Raw genomic sequence first — 15,188 nt, 5'->3', positions numbered from 1 at the left:
TGGGCAGGAGCGTAGCTATAGTGGAAGCAGGGGGAGTGGCTGCCACGTGGACCGATTTTAGAAGGGGCCCGTCCAGGAGGAGTACTGAAAGATTTTATTGGTAAGGCTCCCTCAACAGTATTATACAATGATAATATATACAGTGACATAAAATACTGTATATGGACTAGTCTCGGGAGTGGGGGTTGCACGGGAGGAGGGGGTTGCTTGGGCCGTTCAAAAAGCTTGTCAAGCTGAGACCTGGACATGAAGATCAGTGGGTACTGGTAAGTAGTGTTGAACAAATCCGAAGCCAAACGAACTGACTTTGATCCGAATTTGAGGAAAAGTTTAATTTTTCCGCAAAGCCGAATTTCCTTGCGCTTCGCGATAACGAATCTATTTTTTCTGAAATGGCGGTAAAAAAACGAATAAACCTCGTCTCATTCATTTTCTCGCAAAGAGGCCGTCGCGGCCATCTTGATTGAAGATAACGTGCAAAATGACGTGTGACGTCACCACCCCAGTGTACTGGCCATGCGCAGTGATGACATCACCGTGCCAGGCCAGCGTGATCACATGATGTCACCGTGCGAACTCTTCAATCATGGTGCCTGCGACGGCCTCTCTGCGAGCAAATGGATGAGGGGACTATGTATTTTTTTTAATTCTTTTTTTAACCTGATTAACCCATGAAAGGCCTCAATTGCAGCATCGGATCCCGCGATAAGCGATAAACGCAGCATCTGAGGGGTTCAATGACGGGGGACGGCATGATCGCCGTTCCCCGTCATTGTGCCCGCTACATACAAAGGAATGTACTTTGTGACGAAGTAATTCATCACAAATTAAATTTCTTTGTGAATTTCGGCGTAGCAGCCAAATCGAATTTTTCATAACTTCGCTCATTACTACTGGTAGGCATTGTAACAGCAGTGGCGGGGAATCGGGGAGGGTAAGTAACATACCTCCCAACTTTTAACAGCAGAATGCCCCCTTTTAGCGCCCTCACACAGCAGAATGCCCCCTTTTAGCGCCCTCACACAGCAGAATGCCCCCTTTTACCGCCCCCACACAGCAGAATGCCCCCTTTTACCACCCCCACACAGCAGAATGCCCCCTTTTAGCCCCCCCACACAGCAGAATGCCCCCTTTTAGCGCCCCCCACACAGCAGAATGCCCCCTTTTACCACCCTCACACAGCAGAATGCCCCCTTTTACCGCCCCCACACAGCAGAATGCCCCCTTTTACCACCCCCACACAGCAGAATGCCCCCTTTTAGCCCCCCCACACAGCAGAATGCCCCCTTTTAGCCCCCCACACAGCAGAATGCCCCCTTTTAGCCCCCCACACAGCAGAATGTCCCCTTTTAGCGCCCCCACACAGCAGAATGCCCCCTTTTAGCGCCCCCACACAGCAGAATGCCCCCTTTTACCACCCCACACAGCAGAATGCCCCCTTTTACCGCCCCCACACAGCAGAATGCCCCCTTTTACCCCCCACAGCAGAATGCCCCCTTTTAGCTCCCCCACACAGCAGAATGCCCCCTTTTAGCGCCCCCACACAGCAGAATGCCCCCTTTTACCCCCCCCCCCACAGCAGAATGCCCCTGTTTAGCTCCCCCACACAGCAGAATGCCCCTTTTTAGCGCCCCCACACAGCAGAATGCCCCCTTTTAGCTCCCCCACACAGCAGAATGCCCCCTTTTACCCCCCCCCCACAGCAGAATGCCCCCTTTTAGCTCCCCCACACAGCAGAATGCCCCCTTTTACCCCCCTAACAGCAGAATGCCCCCTTTTAGCTCCCCCACACAGCAGAATGCCCCCTTTTAGCGCCCCCACACAGCAGAATGCCCCCTTTTACCCCCCCACAGCAGAATGCCCCTGTTTAGCTCCCCCACACAGCAGAATGCCCCTTTTTAGCGCCCCCACACAGCAGAATGCCCCCTTTTAGCGCCCCCACACAGCAGAATGCCCCCTTTTGGCCGCCCCACACAGCAGAATGCCCCCTTTTAGCGCCCCCACACAGCAGAATGCCCCCTTTTAGCGCCCCCACACAGCAGAATGCCCCCTTTTAGCCGCCCCACACAGCAGAATGCCCCCTTTTAACTCCCACACACAGCAGAATGCCCCCTTTTAGTGCTCCTTTATAGTACTGCTGCCCCCTGAGTTAATACATTTAAAAAATATATATAAGGCCGCGTTCTCATCTGCAGCCAGCTGATCCAGCACAAACACCGGCTGTCAGCCAGACCAAAACCATTGACTGCAATGGTTTTTGTCCGGCTGAAACCTGGCCGTTATGCCGGACAGTGGACGGATCACTGCCGGAGCTCATTACAGTCAACCCCTCCCGTATATAATAATGAAATCCTGCTGGACTACACCTTTCAGATCCTTTATTGGACCCACAACAGGAAGCTGTGAATAAATGCTGAATCCATAGAAGGCTTAAGCGCAGAATGAGTCAGGGAAAAGGAAAAATTAAGAGAGAGTGTTAATCAAAGAAACCCCTGGGTGGAACTCCAGAGGGATCAAAGAATAACCGCAGGGCGCCTAAAGCTGGACCAAGTGAAAAAAGTTGGAGATGTGGGAAGGCTGCCAACAGTGGTTATGTATGTACGAAAATCGTTACATAAATAGAATGAGAAGAGTGAAAAAAAGGGGTGTATAACCACAAAGACGGCGCCAAATCGTGATTCAGAACAGTTAGAGGTAATAGTGGAAATGATGTGAAGTCTAGCAGATGAATAACAGCTACTCCTTTTAGCCCACCTATATACCTACAAGTGGTATGTTAATATAGTATAGGAAGATACATAAGATCAAAAAGCATAAAATCATAAAATCCCGAGGAGGAGGATATAAGTAACCATAATTGGAAAAATTACGAGACCCAAAAGAAAACTCACTTCACCAGGGAGGTGTTTTGCCGGATGAAGCTCAAGACACCCGCGAAAAACGAACCTCCCTTGCTTGGATCGCCTTCTTAGGAAGAAACGGCAGTTCCACAAAGGGTGCTTCTTGTTAATTCCTTTAATCGTAAAATCAGGTCTGGCTCAACGCGTTTCGGGGTTATATTGGGCCCCCTTCATAAGGAGCAATCATAGAGCAAAAGCCAAATACTGCCTAAAAATGGGGCACATGACGTCATTTCCGGTTCCAGTCGTACAGTAAGTGGTGGAACGCACTTGTTCCTTAAATGTGTTGGCAAAATGTTTCATTGAATAGACATAAAAAAGACATAATACACTGCCTGTCCAGAAAAAAAGTCGCCACATGGATTTAACTAAGCAAATAGTTATGAGCCTCCTATTGGATAATTACTGCATGGGCGATTATCTTTCAGCTGGCAACAAGTTATTTGACCCCAACTGGTGCAATGAGTTGCTTCTCATTTCTTAAACGACCATGTCGAAAGACACATCTCATGGTCGTGGAAAAGATGTTAGTCTGTTTGAGAAGGGTCAAATCATTGGCATCAAGCAGAGAAAGCATCTAAGGAGATTGCAGAAACTACTAAAATTGGGCTAAGAACTGTCCAATGCATTATTAAAAACTGGAAGGATAGTGGGGACCCATCGTATTTGAGGAAGAAATGTGGGCGGAAAAAAATCCTGATTGATCGTGATCGGCGATCACTTAAACGTTTGGTGAAATCAAATCGAAGAAAAACAACAGTAGAACTCAAGGCTATGTTTAATAGTGAAAGTAAGAGCATTTACACACACACAATGTGAAGGGAACTCAAGGGATTGGGACTGAACAGCTGTGTAGCCGTAAGAAAACCACTAATCAGTGAGGCAAACCGGAAAAAAAGGCTTCAATTTGCGAGGGAGCATAAAGATTGGACTCTGGAGCAATGGAAGAAGGTGATGTGGTCTGATGAGTCCAGATTTACACTGTGCCAGAGTGATGGGCGCATCAGGGTAAGAAGAGAGGCAGATGAAGTGATGCCCCCATCATGCCTAGTGCCTACTGTACCAGCCTGTGGGGGCAGTGCTATGATCTGGGTTTGCTGCAGTTGGTCAGGTCTAGGTTCAGCAACAGTATGTGCTCCAAGAATGAGGTCAGCGACTACCTGAACATACTGAATGACCAGGTTATTCCATCAATGGATTTGTTCTTCCCTGATGGCACGGGCATATTCCAAGATGACAATGCCAGGATTCATCGGGCTCAAATTGTGAAAGAGTGGTCCAGGGAGCATGAGACATCATTTTCTCACATGGATTGGCCACCACAGAGTCCAGACCTTAACCCCATTGAGAATCTTTGGGATGTGCTGGAGAAGGCTTTGCGCAGCGGTCAGACTCTACCATCATCAATACAAGATCTTGGTGAAAAATTAATGCAACACTGGATGGAAATAAATTTTGTGACATTGCAGAAGCTTATCGAAACAATGCCACAGCGAAAGGCGGTCCAACAAAATATTTTTGGTGGTGACTTTTTTTTTTGGACGGGCAGTGTATAATCTATAATTGGAAGCATCTATGGGGCATGCTTGGTCTGGTTAGTGAGGGAAGGAGACTGGAATCGGCGCAGTTTCCCGGAGTCCGCATACCGGAAGTGACGTCACTTCCGGTCCGGGCCCGGTGGAACGCATTGGTGGATCGCATAGAGGCCAGAAAGGGCACGGAGTTTCCAGTGCACAGACGTGGAGCGCATCAATGGAACGCAAGTGCGCTCCTGTCAGTGCTGCTTTCGGGGATAAAGCGATTAACCCTTTGATGTAGGGGAAACAGGTTATTTTTTCACCATATATATGAGAAAAAAGGGAACATAACATAAAATAAACATATGGATCTCGACTACTCATAAAAAAGGCCACAACATTAGCTTCTATATGTGAATCTATAAAATATACAGGTGTAGAAAGAAAAATATATATAAAAATATATGGCAGATAAAATAAAGGCGTAAGGACATTTTTGCAAGGAGAAGGTATCAATGATGATAAAATATCGGGTATAACATGGTGTCGAACGTGCCAATAAATAAATAGATACCATATTGACCCAAAAAAGGGGATCAAGTGTATACACATACATGAACATACCCATGTAAAATATAAAACAATATGAAACCTATAAATGAATAAATAGTGAAAAATTGAAATAAAAATAAAAAGACAAATCTCTGTAAAAAAAAAAAATACATATATAAAAACAGAGAGAAAAAAACGTGATTTCTGGCAGTGTTCAGTACTTGATAGATATTGGACATTGGGCGTGGAAGAAAAAAAATAAAAAAGCGCAGAATGCCATAGATATGCCATCACTGGTGGAGGACCTCAACCTTAATTTTCAGCCTAGCGGATCAAACACAGATCCTTTACGGATGAACCACTGACCATCCCGTCACGGATGTCATCATGGACACGGACGTCTGAATGAGGCCTAAATCCGGGAGGCATAATTTGGTGGAGATTTGACGATCTCTATCTCTCTGCAGTCTAAACTTTTCTGTCGTGTCCCTTGAACCAGTCCAGGTGTCCGGCGGCCTGGAGGCATGGAGAACTCTCTTCCATTTGGATGCACCCTGACATGAAGACATGTAAATAGTGCGCAGCAATGTTTAAACATCCTGCCATATACAAGCCGTCCTCTGTTAGTATCAAGTGACCCGGAATATGTCATGAAAACACACGGCACAGCGCTGCATCTCCTCCACCAGCTGACCAGCAGCATGGACCAGGAGCTTTCCAGCAGGAACTGGGAGCAGACAGTGTTTTTCCAGTCCTCCTGTGCGCAGTGTTTGTTTGGCTTGTACATGCCCCCCACCATTTATCCTGTCTTCTTTGTATCAATGCCCACCGGAAATGTCACGAAATATCAGGGGCTTCTGTCAAAGGTACAAGAACGTAAACTCAGAAGCGGCCATTTCCTAAGGTATTGTTAATGCCACGCCAGCTATTCCGAAACTACAACTCCCAGAATCCTCTTTTCTTTTGAATTCTCTCCTTCTATGGAAATTACAAGAACAGCGGAGTAAGTGTGCACGATGGGAGTTGTAGTTTCACAGCAGCTGAAGTGCTGCTGATCCCTGTTCTAGTAGGACTGGTGACCCAAACATAGGCAGCCAGGTGAATTTTTACTCCCCTGAAAGCTACGAGTGGTCTGACTGCTGAGGGGGTCCTCAGAGCATTTATGGCGGTCCCATCAGTCATATTCTCTCTAAGGTTATTTTCTGACATATCTGTCAGCAGATCTGTCCCTATGACACTGGCTGACCTGTTACATGTGCGCTTGGCAGCTGAAGGCATCTGTGTTGGTCCCATATTCATATGTGCCTGTATTACTGAGAAAGATTATCTTTTAATAAATGCAAATGAGCCTCTGGGAGCAACGGGGGCGTTGCCATTACACCTAGAGGCTCTGCTCTCTCTGCTACTTCCGCCTCGCTGCACTTTGATTGACAGGACCAGGTGTAATGACATTTACACTTCCTGGCTCTGTCAATAGTGCCGAAGGCGTGGCAGTTGCAGAGAGAGCAGAGCCTCTAGGTGTAATGGCAACGCCCCCGTTGCTCCTAGAGACTAATTTGCATTTATTAAAACATAACTTTTCTCAGCAATGCGGGCATATATGAACATGGGACCAACACAGATGTCTTCAGCTGCCAAGTGCAGAAGGCATGGCAGTTGCAGAGAGAGCAGAGCCTCTAGGTGTAGAGGCAACGCCCCCGTTGAACCTAGATGCTCTGATCGTTACATACCCACCCAGTGGCAGTGTGGAGTGCACCCCTGGGCATCGGCCTTCCGGGAAATTTCCCTGTAGGGTCCATGGCCAGTCCGTCCCTGACCGAATGAATCGTCTGAACTCAATAACTAAAGAGGTGTGTGCGTCCCGATGCTTTTCTCCATATAGTGTACCATCCATGCTCCCTCAGGCCTCATGGGCCTGTAGGCATGTCACGTGTCACTCACAATATGGCGCCCTTGTGTGGCAGTGTATCCCCCTCTTAACGCAAAGCTCCTAGGTGATATGCCGTAATATGCCATACAGATGAATGTCAGGATTTTTTTTTCCCTCCACGTATTGGGTATAGTTTCTCAAAGGGGGTCTCCGGGTAGGGTGGCCACTGGCTTCACCCAAGAAAGCCACACCCCAAACCACGCCCACCCTGGCAAAGCCACACACCCGTTGCTGGTCAGGAAAAAAGAGGGGGGGGGGGGGGAAGGGAGGTGAGGGGAAGGTGACTTGGGGGCAGCCCGGGTGCTTCTCTCCCCCTCAGTCAGTTGCTGCAGCTCACGCTCAGACAGCACAACTCTGAGCGTGAGCTACTGAAAGGGTGGACATCCCTGTTTCAGTCCGCCGGAGGACAGGGAGCCAGAAAACCGGACTGTCCAGCTTAAAACCGGACGTCTGGCCACCCTATCTCCGGGAATGATTTAAAATGGCTGCCAGCAACCTGCCTCCACTTGCAGAGCTGCCTACACATTACGCTCTGACACTTGTATATACTACATATTGGTTAGTGTTCCTGTTAGGCTGCTCAGCCATGATGGCATATCATAGGCAGGATCGTATCATTGCCATCTATTGTAGAGCAGTGTAGTGAGGCCACAGTGGTGGCAACAAGTCATGACCACATTCTAGGACAGGTTGCTGGTGGCCATTTCAAATCACCCTTTTACTGAAAGCAGGGGCACACTGAGGTCCAGTTTGGGCCCTTATGTGCTACCTGTGCAGTAGTCAAGGCCGGCCCGCTGTCACCTCTGTGTTAGACTGTAAACATAATGGAGGAGATTTATCTAGACTGATGCAAAAAGAAAATTGCTTTGTTGCCCATAGCAACCAATCAGATTCCTCCTTTCATTTTTCAGAGCTCCTTTGGAAAATGAAACATGGAATCTGATTGGTTGCTATGGGCAACTAAGCCAGTTCTTCCTTTACACCCGTTTTGATAAATCTCCCTCAGTTGGAGATTTAGGGGCATATTCGCTGTCCTTGCATAGGGGCCCGCTTTTATTTGTTTTCGCCCCTGTATGCACTCTGTGTTTGCATAAGGCCTTAAAAGAAACTATTGCAAGCCATGACCTGCTAAAATCTAATTTAAAAAATATATATTACATGTCCATATTGTAAAAATCCCAGGCTTATAAGCGGAAAACACTTTACACCTACAAACGCTGTGTGTGCACCAGGCCCAGGAGACTCGGTACAAAAAAAAAAAGAAGTGAACCAGCTTCAAGCAGAGCACACAGGGAACATAAGACCTATATACAGTATATAGTGACTCCCCCCATGTGATGCAGAGGGTGCAGATCCAGAAGTCGCCGCTAGGTGTCAGTGTCGCCCGGCGAGCCTGGTGCCCGCAGAGCCTCACTCCTCCTATTGTCACTCGGCTGTCCCATTCTTCTCCCGCAGATAAGAGCCGCACACGGAGCCGCCGCGCTTCTATTGTGGGGGTTGTAGTTCGAAAAGGTTTGGTGAGCAAGCAGGCAGCGGCCGAGCGGGACTACAGCTCCCAGAATCCCGTGCGCGTTATCAGCTGCCCCTGCGCATTGTTCCGCTATCGCAGCAGAGAGGGATGATGTCACCTGCAGTCCGCGAGAGCCGGCGGCCGGGCGGCGAGGAGTTTATATAGAGCCCGGTGCCCGGTGCTGTAGGCAGCATGGAGTATGCCAGGTAAGGACTGGAGCCCTCCCCCCCCGTGCAGGCAGAGCTGGTCCCGGGTGGCTCAGGTCATGGGTGTGACAGCGCTGCTTGCTGCGGGGACCTCTTTCATGTGTGGTACAGCAGGCATGCTCAGATTTGGGGGGGTGCAGCTGGGCATGCACCGGAGGGGGTCGGTGGTCCTGGTTTTGGAGGGGGGCAGCTCACTTTGCATGTTCCTTGTCAGCACAATGGGCTGTGCGCTGCCATTCCTCCAGGGCATGGTGTATTGTTCTGGAGGCAGTGCTGTGCAGAAGGTGAGAGGAGTTTTTGGGGGAATTGGGAATCGGCTGTCATTGTAGTGTTCATATGGCGCTGGGGTGGTCTGTGGCGTCGTACAAAGTCCCCACTCATGTGGAAGGCAGCCATATATACAAGCTATATCATCTGTGTAACTTCTAACCTACCACTTGTATAGTGCCGACATATAGTCCGCTGGGTACTTATATACAAGCGATATCATCTGTGTAACTTCTAACCTACCACTTGTATAGTGCCGACATATAGTCCGCTGGGTACTTATATACAAGCGATATTATCTGTGTAACTTCTAACCCACCACTTGTATAGTGCCGACATATAGTCCGCTGGGTACTTATATACAAGCTATATCATCTGTGTAACTTCTAACCCAGCACTTGTATAGTGCCGACATATAGTCCGCTGGGTACTTATATACAAGCGATATCATCTGTGTAACTTCTAACCCAGCACTTGTATAGTGCCGACATATAGTCCGCTGGGTACTTATATACAAGCGATATCATCTGTGTAACTTCTAACCCACCACTTGTATAGTGCCGACATATAGTCCGCTGGGTACTTATATACAAGCGATATCATCTGTGTAACTTCTAACCCACCACTTGTATAGTGCCGACATATAGTCCGCTGGGTACTTATATACAAGCTATATCATCTGTGTAACTTCTAACCCACCACTTGTATAGTGCCGACATATAGTGCACTGGGTACTTATATACAAGCGATATCATCTGTGTAACTTCTAACCCACCACTTGTATAGTGCCGACATATAGTCCGCTGGGTACTTATATACAAGCTATATCATCTGTGTAACTTCTAACCCACCACTTGTATAGTGCCGACATATAGTGCACTGGGTACTTATATACAAGCTATATCATCTGTGTAACTTCTAACCCACCACTTGTATAGTGCCGACATATAGTCCGCTGGCACCATATACAAGCTATATCATCTGTGTAACTTCTAACCCACCACTTGTATAGTGCCGACATATAGTGCACTGGGTACTTATATACAAGCTATATCATCTGTGTAACTTCTAACCCACCACTTGTATAGTGCCGACATATAGTCCGCTGGGTACTTATATACAAGCTATATCATCTGTGTAACTTCTAACCCACCACTTGTATAGTGCCGACATATAGTCCGCTGGGTACTTATATACAAGCGATATCATCTGTGTAACTTCTAACCCACCACTTGTATAGTGCCGACATATAGTCCGCTGGGTACTTATATACAAGCGATATCATCTGTGTAACTTCTAACCCACCACTTGTATAGTGCCGACATATAGTCCGCTGGGTACTTATATACAAGCTATATCATCTGTGTAACTTCTAACCCACCACTTGTATAGTGCCGACATATAGTCCGCTGGGTACTTATATACAAGCTATATCATCTGTGTAACTTCTAACCCACCACTTGTATAGTGCCGACATATAGTCCGCTGGGTACTTCCCGCTCAGCAGCTCCATGTTGAAGCAGTTATTCTCATATACATCCCCTATCATTTGTGTAACTTCTAACCCACCCCTTATATAGTGCCCACATATAGTGCACGTTTATAATTTGGGTACTTTTGCTGCCCGCCAGCCTCATCTGTGATGTTTGCACCATTTTCTTACACCGTTATATGGCAGTGTCCTCACCCCCATAGGCAGGCTGGAAGCCAGTCATATCGAGGTCTATGGAAATTCCATCTCTAGGTATCGGTACAGACTAGATCAGGCGTCTGCTACCTCCGGAAGTCCAGCTATTGAGGAACTACAACTCCCAGCGTGCACACTTGATCAGCTGATCTCGGAACTCCCATAGTATTAAATGGAGGAGCATGCTGGGAGTTGTAGTTTCACAGCAGCTGGAGGTTGCTGAGCCCTGGAGTAGAGGATGTAATGTTCACAGTTCAGGTGGTGAAGTCTGCTGGAGGATTAGAGTAGTTCATGGACTGCACTGCCAGATGGACATTGATCTAAATACACATGTATACCTGAGGAGTAAGGGCTCATGCACACAACCATATGTATTTTGCGGTCCGCAAAAAACACGGATGACATCCATGTGCATTCTGTATTTTGCAGAACAGAACAGCCGGCACCTAATAGAACAGTCCTATCCTAGTCCGTAATGCGGACAAAATAGGACATGTTCTATTTTTTTGCGGAACGGAAATACGGACAAACGGAATGAACACGGAGTTACTTCCGTGTTTTTTTTTTTAGTTTTTTTTTTTTCAATGGGTCAGCAAAAAAGAAAGAAAATACGTGTGTGTGCAAGAGACCTTAGCCGGATACTGACATTCTCCCCTGGACCCCATTGACTATAGTGGCATCTGGCGAGTATCTGGCCGGCTTTCGGCACGACTGGCGAGTTTTAGCTGGACAAAAAATGGTGCGTGCAGCATTTTGTCCAGCAGAAACCCGGCATGAGTGCAGAAAACGGCCGGATCCCCTTATAGTGAATGGCAGTATCCAGCTATACTGGTGAAATCCGGTAGTCTGTTCCTCCGCTGGATCAGAATACTGAATCAGGTAGCGCATATTTAAACGTACCGTAACAGGGTGTTTTAAATTTTTTAATTTTTATGATTGGCGTCTCTATTTGGGCACAATGCGACTTTTGTTTCAGCTGAGGGGATACGTTAGTGATAAGCTGTGATCTTGTAGGTTCACACACAGCAGACAGATTACACCGTGGAGCCAGGCTACAAATCCACACTAAAATCTGCAAGGAAACCGCCTGTGGAGCCGGCAGTGCGCACAGACGATGTGATGTGTGTGTGTGTGTGTGTGTGTGTGTGGGGGGTCTCCTGATAACTGGGGAGATGAGGGTTGGGCAGTTAAATATTGACATGCCCCATCCTTTAGTTCTCTGGGAGATAACCGCTGCCTGAGGCTTCTGGTGGGCGGCTTATGTCCCTCTCCCATTTATAATGCAGCCGAGCATGCATGTGTATGGGGGAAGTTTTGGGAGTGACCGATGTCTGCCCGTTATTTCATGTGTATGGCCAACTTAAAGGGGTTGCCTCACTTCAGCAAATAGCATTTGTGGTCAGGGCGACGGCCCCTGGACGTAGGAACTAGAGCTAACCTCAGGCTGGGAAATGCCGGGAGCCCGTAGCGAGGATAGGCCTAAAAGGGGGCCTATCTTTAAGGAAGAGCTAAGAAAAGGGAAGGGAGGGAGGGGTACCTGGCCGCACGTCCCGTCCCCTGACCTGCGTGGGGGTTAATATAGCCAAGGGGCGTGGCCTCTGCCCCTCCCACAAATACAGGCTGCACGGCAGCCTTAACTACTTATCATACAGTATAAAGAGAGTTAATACAAGGCACTAGTGTTAGGATTTCGGCAGGCAGTTCTGTTGCCGGAACTGCCTGCCGGATCCGGAAATCCGTGTGCAAACGGATACCATTTGATTGCGGATCCGTTTGACAAATGCATTAAAATACCGGATCCGTCTCTCCGGTGTCATCCGGAAAAAACGGATCCAGTATTTCTTTTTTCACATTTTTAAAGGTCTGCGCAGACCAGAAGACCAGATCCGTTTTTCCGGAACACTTGATACCGGATCTGGCATTAATACATTTCAGTGGAAAATAATGCCAGATTCGGAATTTTGGCTGGTGAAAATACCGCAGCATGCTGCGGTATTTTCTCCGGCAAAGTACTGTAAAAGTGACTGAACTGAAGACATACTGAATGGATTGCTCTCCATTAGGGATCGACCAATATTGATTTTTTTTAGGGCCGATACCGATAATTTGTGAACTTTCAGGCCGATAATTTATACCGATATTCTGTGAAATTTCATTTTTAAAAAAAAAAAAAAATTCCTACACATCTGCTGAAAATGAATATTTTTATTGTTAATGTGTAGTTTTTTTTTGTAAATCTTTCTTTATTTATACTTAATATTTTGGTGTTTGTTTTTTTTACTAACTTCTAGCCCCCTTAGGGACTAGAACCCTTGTCCTATTCCCCCTGATAGATCTCTATTCCTATCTCCTATTCACCCTGATCTCTATCAGGGTGAATAGGAGCTCACACTGTCCCTGCTGCTCTGTGCATAGTGCACACAGCAGCATGGAGCTTACCATGGCAGCCAGGGCTTCAATAGCGTCCTGGCTGCCATGGTAACTGATCGTAGCCCCAGGATTACACTGCTGGGGCTCCGATCAGAGGAGGAGGGGAGAGGGGACCCTGTGGCCACTGCCACCAATGATTAAAACTGGGGGGGCTTGGGTGGGGGGGGCGCACTGCGCCACCAATGTTTTTAATACGGGGGTGGGGGGCGCACTGCGCCACCAATGATTAATACTGGGGGGCTTGGGGGGGGCACACTGCGCCACCAATGAACATAAATCTCTCATTTATTCATATACAGGAGGCGGGAGCTGGCTGCAGAATCACATAGCCGGCTCCCGACCTCTGTGAGCGGTAGCTGCGATCCGCGGCACCTGAGGGGTTAACTACCGCGGATCGCAGCTAGTCAGCTACCGCTCATAGAGGTCAGGAGCCGGCTATGTGATTCTGCAGCCAGCTCCCGCCTCCTGTTCAATTTGAATGAATGAGTAAGTTAACATCATTGGTGGCGCAGCGGCCACAGCCCCTCCCCTCCTCTTGTCTTCTCCCCCCTCATTGGCGGCAGCAGCATTACAGGGGGAGGGACACACTGCTTCCCTCTCCCCTGTGCTGCTGAGGGAACACAGAGAGCGCTGAGAGCAGCGCGATCCGTGTTCCCCATACGTTATCGAAATATCGGCAAAATAGATGCCGATACCGATAACTGTCAAAATCGATAATAACGGTAAAACCGATAATCGGTCGATCCCTACTCTCCATTCAGAATGCATTAGGACAAAAATGAACCCTTACTAATGTATTGTGATTGTCCATATTGCCTCCTTTGCTGGCTGAATTAATTTTTCCTTCACATTATACACTGCTTGTATCCATGGTTACGACCACCCTGCCACCAGTGGAGGTCGTGCTTGCACACTATAGGAAAAATTGCCGCCATGTGCAAACTCCCACAATCTCACACCCCCAGGGATCAACTGTTCCCTACAGCCGTCGGTGCTGGACCTAGCGTTGTAAATGGAGTAGGAAGCATAGCGCTGTTCAAAGTGTAGTGACCGTGATGAGTTACTACAGCTCAGGTCTCATTCACGTTAATGGAAGCTGAGCTGCAGTACCCCAGCACGACCACTACACTTTGAACAGCGCTGTGTTTTCTGCTCCATTCAGAGTTCTAGTTCCAGCGCCGGAGGCTGCAGTGAATAGCTGATCGGTGGGGGAGAAGGGTGTCGGACCCGAACACGGATCAGATATTAATGCCCTACCCGAAGGATAGGTCATCAATAGTAAGAGCCCAGAAAACCACTTTAATGGATGGCATGAGCTCTCCCTGTGGCCAATTTCACTTGGTCAGTATTTGACATCTGGAGCAGGTCCAAAACGTGGCAGAGCCACAAGTATTTTTATTAAACTTTTCTCTGTAGGTTCCAATCCTGGATTTGGTGTACAGGTACAGATACAGAACACTGACCCAGTACTGAGGCCTAGTTCATAATAAAGCCTACACAGAGGTATAATGGAAAGATCTGCCATTGTTCTGAGTTTTTGATCCGCACCTGGTTTTGGCTCACAATGCCTTATGAAAATCACTGACCAAATGTCTGAAGTGTGAACTAGGCCTAAGGGCTCATGCACACGACCGTATAGCTTTTTCAGTGTTTTGCGGTCCGTTTTTTACGGGTCCGTTTTTCCGTTCCATTTTTCCGTATGCCATATACATTATACAGTAAATACATAGAAAAAATTGGGCTGGGCATAACATTTTCAATAGATGTTTCCGCAAAAACGGAACGGATACGGAAGACATACGGATGCATTTCCGTATGTGTTCCTTTTTTTTTTTTTGCGGACCCATTGACTTGAATAGAGCCAAGCACCGTGATTTGCGGACAAGAATAGGACATGTTCTATCTTTTCACGGTACGGAATGCACACGGAGACACTTCCGTTTTTTAGTTTTTTTGATGAACGATTGAAATGAATGGTTCAGTATATGTACCGCATACTGAACTCAAAAAACGGCCAGTATACTGAACGCAAAATACTGTCGTGTGCATGAGCCCTAACTGTGTGAAAGTGGCCTATGGGTATGTCAAGGAGCATCTGTCAGCAGGATCAACCCTAATAATGTCTAGTAGGTTTGATCCCACTGAGTGAAGCAATAGCTCATTTATGTTATTTAATGGCGGCAAAAACA

The 15,188-nt window shown here is 47.5% G+C and overlaps 1 protein-coding gene across 2 annotated transcripts in view; it reads left to right on the top strand.

Moving 5' to 3' along the window:
• The first annotated feature begins 8,351 nt into the window (after positions 1-8,351).
• The window catches only part of DAAM1 (dishevelled associated activator of morphogenesis 1), a 161,614-nt gene continuing 154,777 nt past the window's right edge, over positions 8,352-15,188 (top strand). For both annotated transcript variants that reach the window (XM_040411301.1, XM_040411303.1), the window contains exon 1: positions 8,352-8,615. The gene's annotated coding sequence lies outside the window, so the exon portion shown is untranslated. The remainder of the gene's footprint in view (positions 8,616-15,188) is intronic.

Source organism: Bufo bufo, chromosome 11, assembly GCF_905171765.1.
Source record: "Bufo bufo chromosome 11, aBufBuf1.1, whole genome shotgun sequence".
Taxonomy (NCBI): domain Eukaryota; kingdom Metazoa; phylum Chordata; class Amphibia; order Anura; family Bufonidae; genus Bufo; species Bufo bufo.
The sequence above is the reverse complement of the archived record's forward strand: the minus strand, read 5'-3'. Positions and strand labels throughout refer to the sequence as shown.